At 52.0% G+C, this 22,609-nt stretch overlaps 1 protein-coding gene across 1 annotated transcript in view; it reads right to left on the bottom strand.

Moving 5' to 3' along the window:
* Window positions 1–22,609, bottom strand: part of LOC142251620 (U3 small nucleolar ribonucleoprotein IMP4-like) — a 135,427-nt gene that overhangs the window by 48,413 nt on the left and 64,405 nt on the right. The gene's annotated exons all lie outside the window — the stretch shown is intronic.

Genomic DNA, 22,609 nt, shown 5'->3' with positions numbered 1-22,609 from the left:
TGAAGGCTCTGACTCGGACGACAGTCCCAGGCAGCCTAAGCGAGCTCGCTGGGAGAGACACTCGGCGTCATCACGCTGGTCAGGGTCTCAGCGAGCGGATTCTCTGTATGATGAGACAGAGTTAGGTGATCAGGAGTCTAATCCTGAGACTGCTCTCAACCTGGATACCCCTGATGGTGACGCCATGGTGAATGATCTTATAGCGGCCATCAATAGACTGCTGGATATTTCTCCTCCAGCGGAGGAGGCAGCAGCACAGCAGGAGAAATTCCATTTTAGGTATCCCAAACGTAAATTGAGCTCTTTTCTGGACCATGCGGACTTCAGAGAAGCAGTCCAGAAACACCATGCTTATCCAGATAAGCGTTTCTCCAAACGTCTTAAGGATACACGTTATCCCTTTCCCCCTGACGTGGTCAAACGCTGGACCCAGTGTCCAAAGGTGGACCCCCCAATCTCCAGGCTTGCGGCTAGATCCATAGTTGCAGTGGAAGATGGGGCTTCTCTTAAAGATGCCAATGACAGACAGATGGACCTTTGGTTGAAATCTGTCTATGAAGCTATCGGTGCGTCGTTTGCTCCAGCATTCGCAGCCGTGTGGGCACTCCAAGCTATTTCAGCTGGTCTAGCGCAGGTGGACTCGATCATACGTCCATCAGTGCCGCAAGTGGCGTCCTTGACCTCGCAAATGTCTGCGTTTGCGACTTACGCTATCAATGCGGTCTTGGACTCTACCAGCCGTACGTCAATGGCGTCCGCCAACTCGGTGGTTTTACGCAGAGCCTTATGGTTAAAAGAATGGAAAGCAGATTCTGCTTCCAAAAAATGCTTAACCAGTTTGCCATTATCTCAAGACAGGCTGTTTGGTGAGCAATTGGCGGAAATCATTAAACAGTCCAAGGGTAAGGACTCTTCCTTACCCCAGCCCAGATCAAACAAACCTCAGCAGTGGAAGGGACAGTCGAGGTTTCGGTCCTTTCGAGGTTCGGGCAGGACCCAATTCTCCTCGTCCAAAAGGACTCAGAAGGAGCAGAGGGGCTCAGATTCCTGGCGGACTCACTCACGTCCAAAGAAAGCAGCCGGAGGAACCGCTCCCAAGCCGGCTGCCTCATGACTTTCGGCCTCCTCTCTCCGCATCCTCGGTCGGTGGCAGGCTCTCCCGCTTTTGCGGCATTTGGCTGCCACAGGTCAAAGACCGGTGGGTAACAGACATTTTGTCTCACGGGTACCGGATAGAGTTCAGTTCTCGTCCTCCGCCTCGATTCTTCAGAACTTCCCCACATCCCGACCGAGCCGATGCTCTTCTGCAAGCGGTGTGCTCTCTAAGGGCAGAGGGAGTGGTAATCCCTGTTCCTCTTCTAGAAAGAGGTCAGGGTTTTTACTCCAATCTATTTGTGGTGCCAAAAAAGGACGGCTCTTTCCGTCCTGTTCTGGACCTAAAACTGCTCAACAAGCACGTGAAAACCAGGCGGTTCCGGATGGAATCCCTCCGCTCCGTCATTGCCTCGATGTCTCAAGGAGATTTCCTAGCATCAATAGACATCAAAGATGCTTATATCCACGTGCCGATTGCCCCAGAGCACCAGCGTTTTCTACGCTTCGTTATAGGAGACGAACACTTTCAGTTCATAGCCCTGCCGTTTGGTCTGGCGACAGCCCCACGGGTTTTCACCAAGGTCATGGCAGCAGTGGTAGCAGTCTTGCACGCTCAGGGACACTCGGTGATCCCTTACTGGGACGATCTACTTGTCAAGGCACCCTCTCAAGAGGCATGCCAACACAGCCTGAACGTTGCGCTGGAGACTCTCCAGACTTTCGGGTGGATCATCAACTTTTCCAAGTCAAATCTGTCACCGACCCAATCACTAACATATCTTGGCATGGAGTTTCATACTCTCTCAGCGATAGTGAAGCTTCCGCTGGACAAACAGCGTTCACTACAGACAGGGGTGCACTCTCTCCTTCAGGGCCAGTCGCATCCCTTAAGACGCCTCATGCACTTCCTGGGGAAGATGGTGGCAGCAATGGAGGCAGTTCCGTTTGCGCAGTTTCATCTGCGCCCACTTCAATGGGACATTCTCCGCCAATGGGACGGGAAGTCGACGTCCTTGGACAGGAAAGTCTCCCTTTCCCAGACGGCCAAGGACTCTCTTCAATGGTGGCTTCTTCCCACCTCATTATCACAGGGAAGGTCCTTCCTACCCCCATCCTGGGCGGTGGTCACAACAGACGCGAGTCTGTCAGGGTGGGGAGCAGTTTTTCTCCACCACAGGGCTCAGGGTACGTGGACTCAGCAGGAGTCCAGCCTTCAGATCAATGTTCTGGAAATCAGAGCAGTGTATCTTGCCCTACAAGCCTTTCAGCAGTGGCTGGAAGGAAAGCAGATCCGAATTCAGTCGGACAACTCCACAGCGGTGGCATACATCAACCACCAAGGCGGGACACGCAGTCGGCAAGCCTTCCAGGAAGTCCGGCGGATTCTGATGTGGGTGGAAGCCACGGCCTCCACCATATCCGCAGTTCACATTCCCGGCGTAGAAAACTGGGAAGCGGACTTCCTCAGTCGCCAGGGTATGGACGCAGGGGAATGGTCCCTTCACCCGGACGTGTTTCAGGAAATCTGTCGCCGCTGGGGAAGGCCGGACGTCGATCTAATGGCGTCCCGGCACAACAACAAGGTCCCAACTTTCATGGCACGGTCTCGCGATCACAGAGCTCTGGCGGCAGACGCCTTAGTGCAAGATTGGTCGCAGTTCCAACTGCCCTATGTGTTTCCCCCTCTGGCACTCTTGCCCAGAGTGCTACGCAAGATCAGGTCCGATTGCCGCCGCGCCCTGCTCGTCGCCCCAGACTGGCCGAGAAGGTCGTGGTATCCGGATCTGTGGCATCTCACGGTCGGCCAACCGTGGGCGCTACCAGACCGGCCAGACTTACTGTCACAAGGGCCGTTTTTCCATCTGAATTCTGCGGCCCTGAACCTGACTGTGTGGCCATTGAGTCCTGGATACTAGCATCTTCAGGATTATCTCAAGGGGTCGTGGCCACCATGAGACAGGCTAGGAAGCCCACGTCTGCTAAGATCTACCACAGAACGTGGAAGATTTTCTTATCCTGGTGCTCGGCACAGGGAGTGTCCCCCTGGCCATTTGCATTGCCTACTTTTCTTTCCTTCCTGCAATCTGGTTTGGAAAAAGGCTTATCGCTCGGCTCCCTTAAAGGGCAAGTCTCAGCGCTATCGGTATTTTTTCAAAAGCGTCTAGCACGACTTCCTCAGGTGCGCACGTTCCTGCAGGGAGTTTGTCACATCGTCCCTCCGTACAAACGGCCGTTAGATCCATGGGATCTGAACAGGGTACTAGTTACTCTCCAGAAGCCGCCCTTCGAGCCTCTGAAAGATGTTTCACTTTCCCGGCTCTCACAGAAAGTGGCCTTTCTGGTAGCGGTCACGTCTCTTCGGAGGGTATCAGAGCTGGCAGCGCTGTCATCCAAAGCTCCCTTCCTGGTTTTTCACCAGGACAAGGTAGAGCTGCGCCCGATTCAGGAGTTTCTCCCTAAGGTGGTATCCTCTTTTCATCTCAATCAGGATATCTCCTTGCCTTCCTTTTGTCCTCATCCAGTTCATAGGTATGAAAAGGATTTGCATTTGTTGGATCTCGTGAGAGCACTCAGAATCTACATTTCCCGCACGGCGCCCCTGCGCCGCTCGGATGCACTCTTTGTCCTTGTCGCTGGTAAGCGCAAAGGATCGCAGGCTTCCAAATCCACCCTGGCTCGATGGATCAAGGAACCAATTCTTGAAGCCCACCGTTCTGCCGGGCTTCCGGTTCCATCAGGGCTGAAGGCCCATTCTACCAGAGCCGTGGGTGCGTCCTGGGCATTACGACACCAGGCTACGGCTCAACAGGTGTGCCAAGCAGCTACCTGGTCGAGTCTGCACACTTTCACCAAACATTATCAGGTGCATACCTACGCTTCGGCGGACGCCAGCCTAGGTAGAAGAGTCCTGCAGGCGGCGGTTGCCTCCTCGTAGGAGAGGGCTGTTTTGCAGCTCTCACTTGAGGTATTACTTTACCCACCCAGGGACTGCTTTTGGACGTCCCAATCGTCTGGGTCTCCCAATGGAGCGCCGAAGAAGAAGGGAATTTTGTTACTTACCGTAAATTCCTTTTCTTCTAGCTCCAATTGGGAGACCCAGCAACCGCCCTGTTTCCTTCGGGATTTTTGTTTTTTTCGGGTACACATGTTGTTCATGTTGAACGGTTTCAGTTCTCCGATGTTACTTCGGGTTGAATTTGTTTAAACCAGTTATTGGCTTTCCTCCTTCTTGCTTTAGCACTAAAACTGAGCAGCCGTGATCCCACGGGGGGTGTATAGCCAGAAGGGGAGGGGCCTTACACTTTTTAGTGTAATGCTTTGTGTGGCCTCCGGAGGCAGTAGCTATACACCCAATCGTCTGGGTCTCCCAATTGGAGCTAGAAGAAAAGGAATTTACGGTAAGTAACAAAATTCCCTTCGTCTGCTCCGTCCAACTACGCAGAGGTTACGGAGCCGGTGCCCGGAACAGCGGCATGGCTCAGGGCCCAAACGGCGGGGATCTGCCGACGCTACCGGAGTCTGATATGTCTGCTGATGGAGCAGTGGACCGCGGAGGTGGAAGAGGTAGCTGCGGTCGCCCGGGTGTACGGAATGGAGGCCATGATGGAGGAGCTGGTGAGTGACCCACGTCCCTGTGTCCCCGAGGGACCGGCCACTGCGGCTGAGGGACCCGGTCTACCCCTGGCCCCCATGCCGCCTCAGTCTTCCCCGCCCGTGCACCCCGCTGATGCTGGTCCGTCTTGCGTACACCCCTTGTAACGGTAGCCGAAAGAGTGGAGAGCCCGGAGACTGCGGCAGCTGGCGGCAACTCGCCTGGCGCAGGGACAGATGATAGTGACTCCGGACCTGACACAGAGCCTGTTTCAGAGGAGGACGAAGGAGTCGTCGCCCTGGATGGCATGGAGGCCACTTACATTCCCCGGAGCGGAAATAACAGATAATGGGCGGCCCTTCCTCGTCGCGCCTGCTATGTGCTGGAGGGGTTGGTGCCCGTGTTCTTCCACCCAGGGCCGGGTGAGGAGGATGAAAATGAGCAGTGATGGCAGCGGAGCTCCGCTGCAAGTTGTCCCCGTTGGGACCACCAGCAATGTTGTTGAAAGTTTTTGAATGATAAGTAAATTAATAGAAGAAGTTCATCTGATTTGCAACACTGATTGAACCGGCCGTTGCTGGCAACTGGTCCCCGGAAGGACCTCTTGAAACCACTGCGTAGAAACTGCTACGGACAAGCCCGAGAACTGTCAGGGCAACCACAAACTTGTGGCATGTAAATATTTGTTGGCTTGATACCGTGACCGCCTCCGGAGATGCTGATTTGGGAGTATGGGCCTGGAGGAAAGGGATGGCCCAGGCCCGCCACTACCGTAACCGGTGGCGATCCTCCGGGGGTTCAGGGGTCCCAATGGACGCGGGTCCCCTGAAAGAGACCGTACCCGCTCGGGCAATCTGGTGCTGGACTGGGGTCAAGGGGTGCTGCTCGTTTGCTTAGGGGCAGCATCAGGGCCAGGTTGTTTGGGTGGGAGAAGAGCGGAAGCCGTACCGTTAATAAAGACAACCGTTTAGTAACGTTTAAGAATGTACCTCCCGATGTGGGAAGATTGAAAATGCTTGTCTTACATGTTTTTACTGTTTTTATCTTTTGCAGTTCAACAAAAATAAAACCGGTGATGGACGGGCAGCCCGCAGACGGTCTGCATTTTACTAAGGGGGAATGTGGCGCCCTGGGCAAGCCAGGTCGTCAAGAAACTACAACAACACACCCCACACCCCGGCTAGGCACACCGAAGTCAGACAAAATCCTTGTTGCCTCCCTCCAGGGGCTGATGTCCACACCAGGGGGTGGGCCAGGCGGCTGTCCCCACCCGCCGAGGAGTACACAGTCCTGGAGGCAGGAAAAGGAAGGCAGTTAAGTGCAGAGTGTAGTTTGGAGTGGAGTGAAGTAGCAAAGGAGGAACTGACTGACCGTGTCCAGGTGCGTGGCCCGGGCACATACAGCAAGATTGGCAGACGGTGGTGACCGTCTGCAGGCGAGGCCTATCGACGCAGAACCATAGGGCCGGGGTTGGGCGGTGGCCCACTGGTACCGAACCGGGGAGCGAAGAGAAGCCAGCACCATTCTGCAGGGCTTACGGACCAGGCTTGGAGTCGCCGTAAAACCGGTCAAATCCGTTAGCGAAGGGAACCTCCGGGGTTTCCCAGCAGTCAAGACCCGATTGAAGGCAACAGCTCAAACCGTGAAGGGAAACACAGTCACCGCCAAGGCTACAGTTCCCAGGGCCAGAGCCTGCGGGCAAAAGGGGCTCCCTCAGCATCCATCCAAGCTGGGGAGCGGGTTACCGGTGGGAAGCCATCAGTACCAAAACATTCTACAGGTGCAGGGAAAGGCAGTCACCATCAACCTACCGGGAGCAGAAACCACCGCAGCCATCAGTGGGCCCAGTCCATCCAGCCGTGTGCGTTTTACCAAGGACTTTGCCTTAGTCATGGGCTGAGTGAGTACTACCTTGCCGTGCGGCACAGCGCTGCCCCCGCACCTCACCAGGCCCCGTAACCCGCCTGCCATCCCTAACCCTCACCGGGCCCCGGGACAACCAACCCCCTACCCACGGAGGGGAGAACCAACATGCAAGCTGCTCCCAGTCATCGCTCCCGGGATCCCTGTCCAGAGCAGCGGTGGTGTCACAACCTCACTACAACCGTGGGTGGCGTCACGGACAATCAAACCCCCAAAACCAATCCCCTTTTCACTCACGGGCGAGGAGCGCCGCTCGAGGCCCCGGATCCGGCCCGCCGCTCGAGCCACCGAGCAGCGAGCAAGCAAGCTGCAGCAGCGCCGGACCCGAGCAGTGGGTGAGCGCAGCGCCCTCCCCGCCCGCGACACTACAAGAAGAGGAGCCCAAGGGGACATTACTACAGGATGGGGAAAGGGATGGAACACATTGCTATAGTATGGGGACAGGGATGGGCACATTACTACATTATATGTGCGGTGGATGTGAGGTGATTGTGCTGTCACAGATGAGAGAAGCAGGATCACTGCCCTGTACTACCAATGATTGGATATACAGAGCAGTGATATCTCATCTATGCAGCACAATCACCTCACATCCACCGCACATATAATATAGTAATGTGCCCATCTTTGCTGGAGCATGAGAGGTCTGTGCTGGGCAGAATACTGACAGCCAATGAGTGTGTAGAGGGCGGGCAGAGGGCGGGGCTGGGCGGTGCCAGCTTGACTGAGGTTCAGCATAGGAAGTTATCATGTTTGCTTGAGCTGCATGCAAACAAAGAGCTGCAGAGAATAAAGTGATAAATCAAAAGTATCAGCAGTGAGAAAGGGAATAATACATAACTTTTATTAGAATTATTAAAAAAATTGCGTAGTGCTGCAATTTATAAATTAATTTTTTGTGCAAAAAAATGAAACAATACTCATGTCCAAGAGGACCAACAAAGATAGCGTTGGAGCCCCCCCGGTGGTGTCCGTCAATGATAGACCATAATCACCAGATGGACATTGAGGGGCTTCGACGCCAAATCAGTGTCCAAGATTCATAGACACTGTGAATTGATGACTACTATGAGCCGGATAAATGGGGCAACAACCTATAATCCTATTAGTCAGGTTAGGGTCATGGGAGGATATATTCCAGTGGGAACCAAGCCCCCCAATAGGACTCACACTTGGTGAGTCCTATTGGGGGGCTTGGTTCCCACTGGAATATATCCTCCCATGACCCTAACCTGACTAATAGGATTATAGGTTGTTGCCCCATTTATCCGGCTCATAGTAGTCATCAATTCACAGTGTCTATGAATCTTGGACACTGATTTGGCGTCGAAGCCCCTCAATGTCCATCTGGTGATTATGGTCTATCATTGACGGACACCACCGGGGGGGCTCCAACGCTATCTTTGTTGGTCCTCTTGGACATGAGTATTGTTTCATTTTTTTGCACAAAAAATTAATTTATAAATTGCAGCACTACGCAATTTTTTTAATAATTCTAATAAAAGTTATGTATTATTCCCTTTCTCACTGCTGATACTTATCTTAATTTTGAGAGGTAATTTGGGAACGGCTTCTCATCACCTGTTTCTATACTGCTGGTATTTGATAAATCAAAAGGAACAAAAGTTAGAAAACAAAAAGCACAATTTCTTCGGCGCTCTATTGGGAGACCCAGACGATTGGGTGTATAGCACTGCCTCCGGAGGCCACACAAAGCAATTACACTAAAAAGTGTAAGGCCCCTCCCCTTCTGGCTATACACCCCCAGTGGGATCACTGGCTCACCAGTTTTCTGCTTTGTGCGAAGGAGGTCAGACATCCACGCATAGCTCCACTGTTTGTAGTCAGCAGTAACTGCTGGCTATATCGGATGGAAGAAAAGAGGGCCCATATGGGGCCCCCAGCATGCTCCCTTCTTACCCGCGGTGGTGCTTGTAAGGTTGAGGTACCTATTGCTGGTACAGAGGCTGGAGCCCACATGCTGTTTTCCTTCCACATCCCCTGGAGGGCTCTGTGGAAGTGGGATCTTGCCGGCCCCCAAGCCCTGGGGCCGGGCTCCATCCACAGACCCAGAGAACCTGCTGGATTTGGAGCGGGAGTGCCGTTCAGGGACAAGGCCCTGCAACTTTCAGGTACTCTGTGTCCCCGGCAGGCACGGACACTCTCAAGGCTTGCTGAGCGTTATAGTGCGCCGGGGACAGTAGCGCTGTGCGCTGGGGTTAGGTCACTGCAGCTTTGCTGAGTGACGTTACATGTTGGGAACTACTGCGCCGACCGCTACTGGAGCGGCGGCGCAGCTGCGACTTGTGGTGCGCCGGGGACTTTGCGCCGACCGCGCTTTTACGGCGGCGGCGCTTCTAACTTTAGCCCCCGGCTTCTGCGGCCTAGCGCCGCTTCGTTCCCGCCCCCACCCTGTCAATCAGGGTAGGGGAGAGACGCTGCTCAATTGGCAGCGCCGAGGGCTGGAGCTTTATTTACATGCTCCAGCCCTCTCACTAGGCACAGTGGGAAGCAGGCTTCCCGCTCTTCGTCTGTATACGCCCAGGGCCCGCCCCCCCTCTCCACAAGGACGCCGGCAGCCATTACACATGCGGTCTGGCTGAGGAAAGGCAGCAGGCTCTGGGAGACCCAGACTAAAGGGATTTCGGCGACCACACACCCGCTCCTAAGCGGGCGGTAAGCTGCACTTTAGTGCTGGCCCCACTAGTGCCTCAGTGTTATATTAGTGTACTTTTTTCTTGGTACCATATATATATATATAGTTGCACTGTAAGGTCGCTTCTTGGCTGGACACCCTGTACTGCTCTGAGGAGGCAGCAACATGTCATCCGCAAAACGCAAGGGTGCCAAGGCACAGGCTGTGTACACTGTTTGTACTGCATGTGGGGCTAATCTACCAGCAGGCTCCAACGACTCTCATTGTGTGCAATGTTCAGTCCCAGTGGCACTTCGTCAGCCAGAGCCTATGGTGGTAGTGGCCCAGGCAGAGACGCCTGTGAACCCTGCCCCGGTGACGGGGACAGACTTTGCAGTTTTTGCTGACAAAATGTCTGTGACTATGGCAAAAATCCTGGAGACCTTGCAGTCCAGGCCAGTTGCTCAGACCATGGACACTGCTGTGTCTATGCTCTCCGGTCCCCCTCAGTTGGAACTAATCCGTACTTCAGGGGGGTCTCAAGCATCACAGGCTGAAGTCTCTGACTCAGATGACAGTCCCAGGCAGCCTAAGCGAGCTCGCTGGGAAAGACCCTCCACGTCATCACACTGCTCAGGGTCTCAGCGACAAGAGTCTCTCTGTGATGAGGCTGAGGATGGTGATCAGGATTCTAATCCTGAGGCCCCTCTCAATCTGGATGCTCCTGATGGTGACGCCATGGTTAATGACCTTATATCGGCAATTAATAGACTGTTGGATATTTCTCCCCCAGCCCCTTCTGCAGAGGAGGCAGCTGCACAGCAGGAGAAGTTCCATTTCCTGTATCCCAAGCGTAAATTAAGTGCTTTTTTGGACCACTCTGACTTCAGAGAATCGATCCAGAAACACGACGCTCATCCAGACAAGCGTTTCTCTAAACGTTCTAAGGATACCCGTTATCCTTTTCCCTCTGAGGTGGCCAAACGCTGGACCCAGTGTCCAAAGGTGGATCCCCCAATTTCCAAGCTTGCGGCTAGATCCATAGTCGCAGTAGAGGATGGCGCTTCACTTAAAGATGCCAACGACAGACAGATGGACCTTTGGTTGAAATCTGTCTATGAATCTATCGGCGCGTCGTTTGCTCCAGCATTCGCGGCCGTGTGGGCACTCCAAGCTATATCAGCTGGTTTAGCACAGGTGGATGCTTTCATACATCCAGCAGTGCCGCAAGTGGCGTCCCTAACTTCGCAAATGTCTGCGTTTGCGACCTATGCTATCAATGCTGTCCTAGAATCTACGAGCCGTACCGCTATGGCGTCCGCCAATTCTGTGGTTTTGCGCAGAGCCTTGTGGTTAAAGGACTGGAAAGCAGATGCTGGTTCCAAAAAATGCTTAACCAGCTTGCCATTATCTAGAGACAGGCTGTTTGGTGAGCCATTGGCTGAAATCATAAAACAGTCCAAGGGTAAGGACTCTTCCTTACCTCAGCCCAGAGCAAGTAAACCTCAACAGAAAAAGTGGCAGTCGAGGTTTCGGTCCTTTCGAGGCTCGGGCAAGGCCCAATTCTCCTCGTCCAAAAGGACTCAGAAAGAACAAGGGAGCTCAGATTCCTGGCGGGCTCACTCACGCCCCAGGAAAGCAAATGGAGGAACCGCTTCCAAAGCGGCTACCTCATGACTTTCGGCCTCCTCCCTCCACATCCTCGGTCGGTGGCAGGCTCTCCCGCTTTTGCGACATTTGGCTGTCACAGGTCAAAGACCGGTGGGTAACAGACACTCTGTCTCGCGGGTACAGAATCGAGTTCAGTTCTCGGCCTCCACTTCGGTTCTTCAGAACCTCCCCACACCCCAACCGAGCAGATGCCCTGCTGCAGGCGGTGGACTCTCTAAGAGCAGAAGGAGTCGTGATCCCTGTCCCCCCTCAGGAACGGGGGCGAGGATTTTACTCCAATCTCTTTGTGGTTCCAAAAAAGGACGGCTCCTTCCGTCCTGTTCTGGACCTAAAACTGCTCAACAAGCATGTGAACGCCAGGCGGTTCCGGATGGAATCCCTCCGCTCAGTCATTGCCTCAATGTCTCAAGGAGATTTCCTAGCATCAATAGACATCAAAGATGCTTATCTCCACGTGCCGATTGCTACAGAGCACCAATGCTTTCTACGCTTCGTGGTAGGAGACGACCATCTTCAGTTCGTAGCTCTGCCATTTGGTCTGGCGACAGCACCTCGGGTGTTCACCAAGATCATGGCGGCAGTGGTAGCAGTCTTGCACTCTCACGGACACTCTGTGATCCCTTACTTCAGGGGTGGGGAACCTCCGGCCCGCGGGCCGTATGCGGCCCGCGATGACCTTTTCTGTGGCCCCCGGGGCACTGGAGCAGATTCCCGGTGGCTGTGGTGCTCGGGCAGCCGCTCATCTTGTCTATTGCCGGGAGACAGCACTGGGGGTGGGACTTCCTCCCTCTGGCTCCTGCATGCTCCCTGTGAGATTACAGCTAGAATCAGAGTGATGGGGGAGGGGCCTGCACGGGATATAGAAGGCTGTATAGTGCCGTGCGTTCTGCCTCTCACACTCCCGTTCTGTGCTCGGCTGTTCATGGCTAGCAGGTCTTTTCTTGGAGAGAAAAGACGAGAATGAAGGCAGCCCTTGAGCTGAGCTGCTGCATCCACACTTGTGCTGCACCTGATCTTACAGGGCACCTAAGCAGCAGGTACTTATATCTGCGCTAATTGTGTTTATATCTAATATATACCACCATATATCAAATGTATTTGTCACTTCAGTGTCCAGCGTCTGTTGTGTATACATGTGCGTGTGCTGTGTATACGGCTTGTGCATGTGCTGTGTATGTGCTGTGTATACGGCGTGTGCGCTGTGTATACGGCGTGTGCGCTGTGTATACGGCGTGTGCGCTGTGTATACGGCGTGTGCGCTGTGTATACGGCGTGTGCGCTGTGTGTGCGGCGTGTGTGCTGTGTGTGCGGCATGTGTGCTGTGTGTGCGCGCTGTGTATACGGCGTGTGTCTGCTGTGTATACGGCGTGTGTGTGCTGTGTATACGGCATGTGTGTGCTGTGTATACGGCGTGTGTGTGCTTTTGTATACGGCGTGTGTGTGTGTGTGTGCGTGTGCGCGCGCGCTGTTTGTTGTGTTTGGCACTTAATAAAGTTTCATATTGTAAGGTTTATTGGTATATCTAATTCCTGGTGTGCATATGTTTACATGCAGAGCTTTTTTTCTTCTCCTTATGTACTGTGTATACGGCTTGTTGAGTGCTGTGTATGGCTTGTGTGTGTGCTGTGTATGGCTTGTTGAGTGCTGTGTATGGCTTGTGTGTGTGCTGTATACGGCGTGTGAGTGCTGTGTATGGCTTGTGTGTGTGCTGTATACGGCGTGTGAGTGCTGTGCATGGCTTGTGTGTGTGCTGTATACGGCGTGCGAGTGCTGTGTATGGCTTGTGTGCGTGCTGTATACGGCGTGTGAGTGCTGTGTATGGCTTGTGTGTGTGCTGTATACGGCGTGTGAGTGCTGTGTATGGCTTGTGTGTGTGCTGTATACGGCGTGTGAGTGCTGTGTATGGCTTGTGTGTGTGCTGTATACGGCGTGTGAGTGCTGTGTATGGCTTGTGTGTGTGCTGTATACGGCGTGTGAGTGCTGTGTATGGCTTGTGTGTGTGCTGTATACGGCGTGTGAGTGCTGTGTATGGCTTGTGTGTGTGCTGTATACGGCGTGTGAGTGCTGTGTATGGCTTGTGTGTGTGCTGTATACGGCGTGTGAGTGCTGTGTATGGCTTGTGTGTGTGCTGTATACGGCGTGTGAGTGCTGTGTATGGCTTGTGTGTGTGCTGTATACGGCGTGTGAGTGCTGTGTGCAGTATACAGTATCTCCTGTGCATGTGTACTATATATGGCCAGTGTGTATCGTGGGTGGTGTAAAATAGGAAACCTGTGTGAAGGCTGTGTGCAGTATACGGCCAGTGTGTCAGAGCGGTGTGTGTATGTACAGTGTCTCCTGTGTGATATATATGATTTACCAATCTGCGCTCCAAACAAAGACAAACCTGGAAAAGCAGTTGTGAGAAGCAAACATCACAGCGCACCAAAGAGAATCATCTACGGCCGCCACAGCAGGGGTATAGGGGAGAGTTAATTGTTTGACTAATTATAGCCGGGTCATTTTCAAGTTGATAATTTTGTGCGGCCCCCGAAGGTTGGTAGAATTTTCCAAATGGCCCCCGGCAGTAAAAAGGTTCCCCACCCCTGCCTTACTTGGACGATCTACTGGTCAAGGCACCCTCTCAAGAGGCATGCCAACTCAGCCTGAATGTTGCACTGGAGACTCTCCAGGCGTTTGGGTGGATCATCAACTTCCCAAAGTCAAATCTGTCACCGACCCAATCACTAACGTATCTTAGCATGGAGTTTCATACTCTCTCAGCGATAGTGAAGCTTCCGCTGGACAAGCAGAGGTCTCTACAGACTGGGGTGCAGGCTCTCCTTCAAAGTCAGCCGCACTCCTTAAGACGCCTCATGCACTTCCTCGGGAAGATGGTGGCGGCAATAGAGGCGGTTCCGTTTGCGCAGTTTCATCTGCGTCCACTTCAATGGGACATTCTCCGCCAATGGGACAGGAAGTCAACATCCCTGGACAGGAAAGTCTCCCTTTCCCAGACGGCCACAGACTCTCTGCAGTGGTGGCTTCTTCCCACCTCATTATCACAGGGAAGATCCTTCATACCACCGTCTTGGGCGGTGGTCACGACAGACGCGAGTCTGTCAGGGTGGGGAGCAGTCTTTCTCCACCACAGGGCTCAGGGTACGTGGTCTCAGCAGGAGTCCACCCTTCAGATCAATGTTCTGGAAATCAGAGCAGTGTATCTTGCCCTTCTAGCCTTCCAGCAGTGGCTGGAAGGAAGGCAGATCCGAATTCAGTCGGACAACTCCACAGCGGTGGCATACATCAACCACCAAGGGGGGACACGCAGTCGCCAAGCCTTCCAGGAAGTCCGGCGGATTCTGATGTGGGTGGAAGCCACAGCCTCCACCATATCCGCAGTTCACATCCCCGGCGTAGAAAACTGGGAAGCAGACTTCCTCAGTCGCCAGGGCATGGACGCAGGGGAATGGTCCCTTCACCCAGACGTGTTTCAGGAAATCTGTCGCCGCTGGGGGGTGCCGGACGTCGACCTAATGGCGTCACGGCACAACAACAAGGTCCCAACCTTCATGGCACGGTCTCGCGATCAAAGAGCGCTGGCGGCAGACGCCCTAGTGCAAGATTGGTCGCAGTTCCGGCTCCCTTATGTGTTTCCACCTCTGGCACTCTTGCCCAGAGTGCTACGCAAGATCAGATCCGATTGCAGCCGCGTCATACTTGTCGCCCCAGACTGGCCGAGGAGGGCGTGGTATCCGGATCTGTGGCAGCTCACGGTCGGCCAACCGTGGGCACTCCCAGACCGACCAGACTTACTGTCCCAAGGGCCGTTTTTCCATCGGAATTCTGCGGCCCTGAACCTGACTGTGTGGCCATTGAGTCCTGGATCCTAACGTCTTCAGGATTGTCCCAAGGGGTCGTTGCCACCATGAGACAGGCTAGGAAGCCCACGTCCGCTAAGATCTACCACAGAACGTGGAGGATATTTTTATCCTGGTGCTCTGCTCAGGGAGTGTCTCCCTGGCCATTTGCATTGCCTACCTTTCTTTCTTTCCTGCAATCTGGGTTAGAAAAAGGTTTGTCGCTCGGCTCCCTTAAAGGTCAGGTCTCGGCGCTATCCGTCTTTTTTCAGAGGCGTTTGGCACGCCTTCCTAAGGTGCGCACGTTCCTACAGGGGGTTTGCCATATCGTACCCCCGTACAAGCGGCCGTTAGATCCATGGGATCTGAACAGGGTACTAGTTGCCCTCCAGAAGCCGCCCTTCGAGCCTCTGAAGGAGGTTTCTCTTTCTAGACTATCACAGAAAGTGGGTTTTCTGGTAGCGATCACATCTCTTCGGAGAGTGTCTGAGCTGGCAGCACTATCATCCAAGGCTCCCTTCCTGGTCTTCCACCAGGACAAGGTTGTGCTGCGCCCTATTCAGGAGTTTCTCCCGAAGGTGGTATCCTCTTTTCATCTTAATCAGGATATCTCTTTGCCTTCGTTTTGTCCTCATGCAGTTCATCGGTATGAGAAGGATTTACATTTGTTAGATCTGGTGAGAGCACTCAGAATCTACATTTCCCGCACGGCGCCCTTGCGCCGTTCGGATGCACTCTTTGTCCTTGTCGCTGGTAAGCGCAAAGGGTCGCAGGCTTCTAAGGCCACCCTGGCTCGATGGATCAAAGAACCAATTCTTGAAGCCTACCGTTCTGCTGGGCTTCCGGTTCCATCAGGGCTGAAGGCCCATTCTACCAGAGCCGTGGGTGCATCCTGGGCATTACGACACCAGGCTACGGCTCAACAGGTGTGCCAGGCAGCTACCTGGTCGAGTCTGCACACTTTCACCAAACATTATCAGGTGCATACCTATGCTTCGGCGGACGCCAGCCTAGGTAGAAGAGTCCTGCAGGCGGCAGTTGCCTCCCCGTAGGGGAGGGCTGTCTTGCAGCTCTAACATGAGGTATTTCTTTACCCACCCAGGGACAGCTTTTGGACGTCCCAATCGTCTGGGTCTCCCAATAGAGCGCTGAAGAAGAAGGGAATTTTGTTACTTACCGTAAATTCCTTTTCTTCTAGCTCTTATTGGGAGACCCAGCACCCGCCCTGTTGTCCTTCGGGATTGTTGGTTTGTTTGCGGGTACACATGTTGTTCATGTTGAACGGTTTTCAGTTCTCCGATGTTACTCGGAGAGAATTTGTTTAAACCAGTTATTGACTTTCCTCCTTCTTGCTTTTGCACTAAAACTGGTGAGCCAGTGATCCCACTGGGGGTGTATAGCCAGAAGGGGAGGGGCCTTACACTTTTTAGTGTAATTGCTTTGTGTGGCCTCCGGAGGCAGTGCTATACACCCAATCGTCTGGGTCTCCCAATAGGAGCTAGAAGAAAAGGAATTTACGGTAAGTAACAAAATTCCCTTCTTTGATTTCAACTTCTTGAGAGTGCAGTGATTTCTATTGTTGTCTGGACTTTGAGTTTACTCAGTTAACTGGCACCTCAAAATATTTATTAGTGTGCACGCATAAAAATTCTTTTTTTTTTAGATTTCAGAAATCTAGTCTTAAGCGGGCTTTACACGCTACGACATCGCTAATGCGGAGTCGTTGGGGTCACGGAATTCGTGACGCACATCCGGCCGCATTAGCGATGCCGTTGCGTGTGACATCGATTAGCGATTTTGCATCGTTGCAAAACAGTGCAAAATCGCTAATCGGCGACACGGGGGTCCATTCCCAATTATCGTTACTTCAGCAGTAACGAGGTTGTTCGTCGTTCCTGCGGCAGCACACATCGCTGCGTGTGACGCCGCAGGAGCGAGGAAACTCTCCCTACCTGCCTCCCGGCCGCTATGCGGAAGGAAGGAGGTGGGCGAGATGTTACGTCCCGCTCATCTCCGCCCCTCCGCTGCGATTGGGCGGCGGTTCAGTGACGTTTCAGTGACGTCGCTGTGACGCCGCATGGACCGCCCCCTTAGAAAGGAGGCGGTTCGCCCGTCACAGCGACGTCGCCGGACAGGTAAGTATGTGTGACGGCTGTGGGCGATGTTGTGCGGCACGGGCAGCGATATGCCCGTGTCGCGCAACAGATGGGGGCGGGTACCCACACTAGCGATATCGGGAACGATATCGCAGTGTGTAAAGTAGCCTTTAGAGTGACTGCAGACTTATCACAAACTTGGACAACCCTTTACTGCTCCTAACCTAAATACGTAGTAACCGTCAACTTTTCAGATGGTCCAACACTTTAACACAGCCATGCATCATGTAATATTACAAGTTAGATTGTGAGGCTATGTGCGCACGTTGCGTACAGTCACTGCAGAATTTTCTGCAGCGATCTGAAGAGCACATGTGCGCTTCAAATCGCTGCAGAAAATGTCCGTAGAGAAAAAAAAAAGCTGATTCCATGCGCTCTGCCTGCAACTCCTGCCATAGACAGAGCGGGAGCTGCCGGCAAAGCGCACATGTCACTTCTAGAACGCAGCGCTTCGGGCAGCAGCGGAAGCGCTGCGCTCTAAGACGCCACGTGCGCACGGCCCCTGCACAATCTACATAGACTGTGCAGGGGACGCAGGACGCATGCAGTTACGCTGCGCTACAAAGCGCAGCGTAACTGCATGAATTACGCACACATGTGCACATAGCCTTACATTTGTACAGAATCTGAACCAATAACAGCACATGTATTCATCACTAGAACTGGCATTAGTGCATGAATAAATCACCTGAACTACTATCTGTACATGGTACATCAATTATGTCAGGTCAACCCATATACATTTGTATCTATAACTCCCAGTGTGTCCTTTAAAGGGAACCAAACATCAGCATTTTCCTATATAAGGTGCAGCCAGTGCAGTGCTGGCACTATCAGGCACAGTGTGTACATACCATTAGTGGGCAGCTCGGGTGTTTAGGCTGTGAAATTCAACTTTATAAAGTTTGAAAATTCAAGCACTTTTTGATTGACGTGCGCACCTCGCTGCTAATGTCCGGGCGGGTTATGCACGTGTATTCACCCCCCCCGTTCCTCCCTCTCACTGGCCGTATGTAAATTTCTAATCTTCAGTTACACGGCATCGGAGTTAGCGCCTGCGCATAGCGCTCATCTCCGGCGCCATGATTCTGAAGTCCACAGTATTATGGTGCATGAGAGGGTGGCGCATGCGCTCTCGCTTCTTCAGATCTGTTGTGACCGCGGGAGCGCGCGCGGGCACAACAGGACTGGAGAACAGCTGATCTTACCAATTAGCTGCAGCAGACGTCTCCTACGATATCGACTGCTGCAGCTAATCAGGGTAAGATCACACATGCGTATACGCACACAACGAAATTAAGCCAGAAGAAAAAGCACCCACAAATTACAGATCCATAAACAAGATCGCACATGGCCGAGAAGGGAGGACCTCTCAGGATGGGAACAAGCGGCCTCACAAAAGGGGCGTAACTCCCCACCTCATTGAGGCCCATAGGAACAAGAGTGTTCAGAGTAAGAATCTATTTAGACTCCAGTTGTGCGAGAATCTTACGCAACTAACTACCCCCACTACATTTTCTCTTCTGGCAGCAGAACTTTCTCCATCGACCAGTATATTTCCTGTAACACCACACACATACTCTATTACACAAACTGTCCGTGCTTCCTAATCTACATGGGCCTCACATCACGAGAGCTCCACGTACGGGTCAGGGAGCACGTTAGAGACATTATGGCAGCAGAGTCTGTGGAGGATGTTACGCTGCTTAAAACCCTCCCCCGGCATTTTAAGGCCCATCACAAATGTAAACCTAAATCCCTTGAGATCCGGGGCATTGACTATGTACATGGTGGGGTCCGAGGAGGGAATTTGCATAAGATTCTCACGAAACGTGAGTCTAAATGGATTGTTACTCTCAACACTCTTGTTCCTATGGGCCTCAATGAGCTGGTGAGTCATTTCTCCAATTCATGTTAATCATTTGGATTCAACCAACATTTTCTGCGATTTCAGGATCCTTCCTTTTTTACGGTTAATTGGTTTAATTGTAATATCCTGAAATTGAATATGATATGTTTTGCCCATTACATGGTCTCTAATTGCATCCTTCATGTGTTTATATTTACCATTGCACGCTTTGTATCTAGGTCCGGTTCCTTTTTCACCATTACTGTCTAGGGTGGCTCTTTGTTTCCGGCTGCGTGCGTGTCCCGGCCTGCTGAAAGCCAAGCAGCAGGGAGATTCTGCACCCAAGCCGACTGTTCATGCGAGGGAGCCATGATGACGCGTCCCGGCTCCCATGCATGCACCGCATATGGCGGTGCTGCTTCTCCTTCCGTTGTTCGGTCTCAGCATGCGACGTAGTGACTGCAATCATTAGCAACCAGGCACATCTGTGCCTGTACTATAACAATCCCAGATACATATCATCTTCATCACTCCTGGGAAAAAAACTGCCTTCCTGCGAAACAATCGTTGGGGTTCCTCCCCCCTGCTACCCATCTAAACTCACTACTGCACTTTATCAGGTGTATGCATTATGGATCACTTTTGTAACAGACTTTCTCTTGCCTCTGCTCTGACCTCCTTATTAGGCTCCTAATCGGTCATTGTTCTATTTAGATATTTAAGAACTACATTCTTTGTATACGGTTGCAGTTTTTACTTGACCAATACTTAACTTTTTTTTTAATATGCACATAGGTCTGTTTTATAACATCATATTTTGAGTTTATTTGGATGCAGGGGGTGTATAAATATATTTGAATTTTTATTCCCTGTTCTCTTGCATGGGTTACTTGTACCAATCCTTCTTTCCCCATTCTGAACCATATGTGCAATTCTTGTATTTTGTTAATAAAAGATTTTTTGATATATACCAGTTTTCGTTATTCTTTTTGTTACAGAATCTTTTTGTTCTCCTGTGTTTTTAACGTTTTACTCATCTGGGAAACATTATATGGTGTATCCTCAGTTTATAGGAATTTAGTATGGCCTTACTTCTGTTGTGGTTAATACAACACTGGTCTGGATCTACGTGTAATTTTTTTGTGCAAGTGGCAACATTTTACAATTTTCACTTTCTAGCTACACTGAGCAGCAACCACTTAGCATTAACCCTCCGTCACATACAATAGGCCTGACAGGCACATCTTTTACTTTCATTTCTCCCTCCTCACCAGATTGTGAGGAAATCCCCTCCCTCCAGGTAGTCTCCTGTCTCTAGCAGCTCTGTGAAACCTCATACCACAGTTGGATTGCAGAGCTTCAGGAGGACAGATATAACTGCGCTAATCTCTCAGGCTCATTGTATGTGAACACGTCACACTCAATAAGGTTGGTATTTTATGTTTTTATTCATCACATGCTCTGCAAGTGTAATTTTTCTGGGGAAACGTCAGGATCTAATTCTGATTGAATATGTGTTTAATAGTACTTAAAGTACCTTAAAATTAAGTTGGTTTCCATAAATTTTCTTTGTAGAGTTTTTTGACAGAGTCGAACTGGGGACTATTTGGCGGGAGTTTTGAAATGTTTGTATTTGAGAGTTATTAGTTTTATGTTAAGTAAATGTGTTTTTTTTTGCACCTGATTATGTGTAGTCTCTTATTACATCCCTATGAAGGTCACTGATCACTTTTAGAGCACTGAAATTGCAAACATTAGATATTATAGGTATTTTTCTAGCCTGCGCCTGACAGTCACATTGTATGTGAACTCGTTAGAACCAATATTGTATGTGACGGAGGGTTAAACATTGAAGACGTGCAGTAATAAGTGTTTCACCTCACTTAATGTAATTGTGTGACTGATCAAGAGGAATCCCACAAATATCAAAGTACAGAAATTGCTTAAAGGACCCAGTCATTAGATTCACTCTTCCCACAGCGGACATGAATCAGTCACTGGCTGACATACTTGTCACGCTCCCCGGGTCCTCTGCTCCGCTCCCCGGGTCCTCTGCTCCGCTCCCCGGGTCCTCTGCTCCGCTCCCCGGCTCACCTGCCACGCTCCCCGCTCTCCAGCCTCCAGTGCCCGCGCTTCCCAGGCCTCCTGGTCCCCGCTCCCGGCGCCCGTCGGCTTCCCAGTCCATGGCCGGCTCTGCTGCGTCCTCCTCTCAGCTTCCTGTGTTGGCTTCTGGCACCCGAGCCGCGCGCATGCGCATTAGGGCGCGCGCGCGGTCACTGACCCTTTCTTAAAGGGCCAGTGTCCACTGACAGGAAATGATGCACACAGGTACAGGGTATATAGGGGGTTAATGTCCAAGGGAGCGGGGCCTGTTCTTCGTGTTTTCCCAAGCTAGGAGTCAGGTCTCCTTGTGTTCTGTGAGATACTTATACTTACCTCTCTGTCTTCTAGAGCTGATCCTGCTTCGCCATCCGGTCCTGCTGTGTCTCGAACCCCGAACGCTGCCCATCTGCCATCCTGACAGTCCGTACCATCTCGGATCCCTGCGGTGACCCGTCATCTCGCTCCAACGGTTCCGGACCCCGCCTGACATCATCACGGCTTCCGAATCTGAGCTCCGTCACCCGGACCACCATCAGTGACCTCGTGGTCCCAGGGACCTCTCCATTGTCTTCCAGTGCACGGACTGTTCTGCTACCTAAAGTGCTCCGGCTACCGGACTCCTTTCCCTCATCAGGGAGTTCGGCCCAGTGGATCCACCTCCTGGGTCTGCCCGTCCATCTGGCCCTAACAATACTGCATTAGTGTATGTTTTAGTCAGATATTCTGCCCTTGGACCACTATTCTGAGGCTGGTCCCAGACTTCCCTCTACCCTGATAGACTATCCTGACAAGCTCTCTCCCTACACACAAACATAGGGAGAGAGAGAAACATCTAGCATTTTAGGGGAGAGCAGAAAAGCCATGGAATATCAGCAACAGACTAGTGATCGGACGTGTTTTTTTTTTTTTTTTATTAAATTAAAGTCCTTAATATACAAGTCACCTGAATATGCAATAATCCAAAAAGTAGCTACCCCCCTTCCCCCCCACCTCGCAATGACTGGGCATAGTGCATAGAGGTAAGGCAAATAGTGACAAAAAAAAAGAAAGAACAGATTTAAAGATTAAATGTTTATTAGTAAACACAAACAAATACATAAGTGCAGGGGCGGACTGGGGTGTCTGGGGCCCACCAGGGGAATTGACTCCAGAGGCCCACCCTACAGCTAAATATAAACACCCATTAGTGTTATCCCCATTATTGTGTTGCTTTGACTGTATACACAGGCGGCTCCTGCACATCTATATTGTGGACCATAATTGGGATGTACAATTATAGTAGTTTGCAGTAATGGGGTCTTTGGTGATGTGGGAGCCCGGCTTTATATGACGGGGAGCCCCTGACTGGCCAGCCTGGTTGTGGCTTGTTATGCCCTCTTTTCCCTGGTGCATTGTAAAGGGTTAATTCTCCATGGCTTGTTCCCTTCCCGGATCCGGATGTGAGGCAGTCCTCCTTCCCCCCTCCCCCTTGGGGGTATATATTCCTGTGACTGAAGTGCTCCCGGCCTCTTTGATCTGCGATCGAGAGTTGCACCCCCCATTGTGCTGCGCTGTTCTTTGTGCTTTTCAGGATGGCGTGGCTCTTGGAAGCTGCTATCAGGGAGAGGGTAAGCAGGGAGGGAGCTGAATGGCTTGCAGCACTCCTGCCAGAGCCTGCTCCTGTCCCGGTGCCTCTGTTATTAGATAGAGCAGGCCGGAGATCTGGGCGTAAGCCACGCCCCCCAAAGCGTTTGAGCCCGCCTACCT

This window comes from Anomaloglossus baeobatrachus, chromosome 9 (genome assembly GCF_048569485.1).
Source record: "Anomaloglossus baeobatrachus isolate aAnoBae1 chromosome 9, aAnoBae1.hap1, whole genome shotgun sequence".
Lineage (NCBI taxonomy): Eukaryota > Metazoa > Chordata > Amphibia > Anura > Aromobatidae > Anomaloglossus > Anomaloglossus baeobatrachus.
Note: the sequence above shows the minus strand (reverse complement) of the source record. Positions and strands in the feature narration are given on the sequence as shown.